Source organism: Myotis myotis, unplaced genomic scaffold (assembly GCF_014108235.1).
Source record: "Myotis myotis isolate mMyoMyo1 unplaced genomic scaffold, mMyoMyo1.p scaffold_m19_p_3, whole genome shotgun sequence".
Taxonomy (NCBI): Eukaryota; Metazoa; Chordata; class Mammalia; order Chiroptera; family Vespertilionidae; genus Myotis; species Myotis myotis.
Genome location: NW_023416335.1, coordinates 125,819,442 through 125,822,741, shown reverse-complemented (window position 1 = coordinate 125,822,741; position 3,300 = coordinate 125,819,442). Strand labels below are relative to the sequence as shown.

Genomic DNA, 3,300 nt, shown 5'->3' with positions numbered 1-3,300 from the left:
ACCCTTATGGCTCTCCCTGCCTTATGGAAGGAAGCTAGACATTTCTACAGTAGGAGTTCTAAGGGCAAGTATAAACTTTGTTCTTTTCCAATATCGGAAACCACTGCTGTGAGCCATTAGTCTTTGAATTTCTGAATGTCACATGGTCCAGAACAGCCTGAGGAGCAGTGTGGTTTCAGGTTGAGTTCATGTTCATCTACAGCACCCTTGTGTTTGTAAGTTAAGCACAGCAGAAAAAGCACTGGCTTTAGGGACAGAAACACTGGGTCCAAGTCTCTATTTATTTATTTTTAAAATATATTTTTATTGATTTTTTTACAGAGAGGAAGGGAGAGGGATAGAGAGTTAGAAACATCGATGAGAGAGAAAAATCGATCAGTTGCCTCCTGCACACCCCCCAATGGGGATATGCCCGCAACCAAGGTACATGCCCCTGACTGGAATCGAACCTGGGACCCTTCAGGCCACAGGCCGACGCTCTATCCACTGAGTCAAAACGGTTAGGGCATGGACTGAATGTTCTTGAGCATCTCTAGGAAGGCCTGTGGGGATGGTGCCTCCACATTCTGGAAGGTGTTCTGGACTCTGACGTACAGGAAGAAGTATTTCGCCTCCAACCAGAGGAACCCGAAGTGGTTCTCATCGAACAGGATGAAGATTCCAGGGAAGCGCCTGGGGTAGGCGAAGCCAAATAAGGTAACAGTGTCCACACCATAGAAACACATCCTGCAGGTTCCGGGGTAGTTCTGGTCTACTGAGCGCACGCCCACAGGCAGAACAAACGGAACAGGCTGCTCCTCCGAAGCTGCAGCCCCGGTCTCCCAGATGCTGGGCTGGGCAGGGCTCTGCCAGCCATGGCCTTCGCTTTCCTCAGTCCCATCTTCTTGCTGCTGCTGCTGCTCCCGGATCACCTGCTCGTCAATCTCCTGGACCACGCGGGAGAGCTCGTTGAATGCGGGAGAGCTCGTTGAATGCGGAAGATCTCGCCATCTGGCAGCTGGATGCGGCGCATGAGGTGGATCTCTAACATCTTCTTGGAGACTCCCGTGATCGTGGTGACCCTGGCATACTTCCCATGGAAGCTGAGCATGGCAATCTTTAGGCCGAAGGGATCGTAGTAGTATTGGAAGAGGCCTGGCCTGATGAGGTCGTCCGGGTGTCTCGGTGGGAGATAGAGGCGGCGGTAGGTCAGCCAGTCATACTGCTGTCTGACCTCCAGCACCAGCCCCCATTCTTCCCTAGGCCCCGTTGGTGAATCCGTTCGGTGGTCTGTCTTCTTGCACTGGGTGGTGAACCTGTCCTTCCGAATCTGCATGTAGCGGCTGTGGGGCCTGCTGTGGCAGCCTTCCATGCACTCCACCGTGGCTGATTTCCTCTCCATCAGGCAAATTCTGAACGAGGGCCTGAAATGTATTGGGCCACCCACATGGGTGTTAAGGGAAGGCCTGTATTTCCAACCAGTAATGCATAAGCCCTCCACCACTACATTCACTAGTGTTCTATAGTGCTCAGTATCTAGCTGCCACAATCCCAAAATGTTTCTGAATGGGAACAGCTTCGCATAGACTTCTCGATAAGACATACCAATCATCTCCAGGTTCTGCAAGTTTTCACCAGCGCCAAACTCCTCCCGGCAGCACCGTCACCAGATGCTGTCGGTGTGCAGGATGTGGTGGAATTTGGTGCAGGCCTGGGCCAGGCTGGGCAGGTTGATGCCGGGAACCCAGGCGAAGATCTCCACCAGCATCTCCACTGGCAGGTCCTGCAGCGAGCAGTGCGGGGGCGGCGGGGGCGGCATGGGGCTTGAGATTCCTCCACTCCCTGCACAGCACCGCGCTGCCCCGTCCCCCCTCGACGTGCTTTTATGCCGGCGCCGGCTTGCCATGGGCAGCTGCAGTCTCAACTGGGCGCTGGCGCTTCTGACGACATCCCCCGCGAAGAGCCCACACCGCAGAAGCAAGCGCACTCCTCCATGCCTCCACAGGTAACAGCCACCACAATGTGGGCCACTGTGCCTCAGCCAGGCTTTAAGCTGGCTCATCCAGCCCCAGAGTCAAGCCACACCCCCAGGCCTAGCCACGCCCCCTCAGAGAGGAGCCAATTGTAGGACTTTATTTGTTTTTTGTGGGTTTTTTGCCCCTGATTCTATTATAATCACCAGTTTATTCTGTTCATCAGATTATTTATTCACTTGATTCTTAGATTCACTTGTTGATAGATATGTATTTGTTATTCATAATTTCTATCTTTACCCTTTTCTTCTTCTTCCTCTTAAAGGATACCTTTCAGCATTTCATATAATATTGGTTTGGTGGTGATGAACTCCTTTAGCTTTTCCTTATCTGTGAAGCTTTTTATCTGACCTTCAATTCTGAATGATAGCTTTACTGGATAAAGTAATCTTGATTGTAGGTTCTTGCTATTCATCACTTTGAATATTTCTTGCCACTCCCTTCTGGCTTGCAAAGTTTCTGTTGAGAAATCAGCTGACAGTCGTATAGGCATTCCCTGGTAGGTAACTAACTGCTTTTCTCTTGCTGCTTTTAAGATTCTCTCTTTGTCTTTTGCTCTTGGCATTTTAATTATGATGTGTCTTGGTGTGATGTCTCTTTGGATTCCTTTTGTTTGGGGTTCTCTGAGCTTCCTGGACTTGTAAGTCTATTTCTTTCACCAGGTAGGGGAAGTTTTCTGTCATTATTTCTTCAAATAGGTTTTCAATATCTTGCTCTCTCTCTTCTTCTGGCACCCCTATAATTCGGATGTTGATACGCTTGAGGCTGTCCCAGAGGCTCCTTACACTCTCTTCGTATTTTTGGATTCTTTTTTCATTTTGCTTTTCTGGTTGGGTGTTTTTTCCTTCTTCGTATTTCAAATCTTTGACTTGATTCTTGTGATCCTCTAGTCTGCTGTTGGATCTCTGCATAATATCTTTTATTTCAGTCAGTGTATGCTTAATTTCTAGTTGGTCCTTTTCCATAACCTTGAGGGTCTCACTAGATTTCTTGAGGGTCTCACTACATTTAATGGTGGTCTCATCAGACTTTTTGAGTGTCTTACTAAGTTTATCGGCAGCTTCTAGAAAGTTCTTGAAAAACTTTAAAAGTGTGGTTTTGAACTCTATATCCAGTCGTTTGCTTTCCTCCATTTCTGTCATTTGTGACCTGTTTCTTTGTCTCCGCATTTTTTATCCTTCCCTGTGTTGGTAGAGTGGCTTTGTGTGCTAGGTGTCCTATAGGGCCCAGTGGTAGACACTCTTGATACACCACCTTGTGGGCTTTGTGCACAGTCTTGTTGTAGTTA

At 48.6% G+C, this 3,300-nt stretch overlaps 1 pseudogene; it reads right to left on the bottom strand.

Annotated features, from left to right (window-relative positions):
- Positions 1 to 500: 500 nt before the first annotated feature.
- Positions 501 to 1,974, bottom strand: LOC118650579 (annotated as a pseudogene).
- Between the last annotated feature and the right edge of the window lie 1,326 nt (positions 1,975 to 3,300).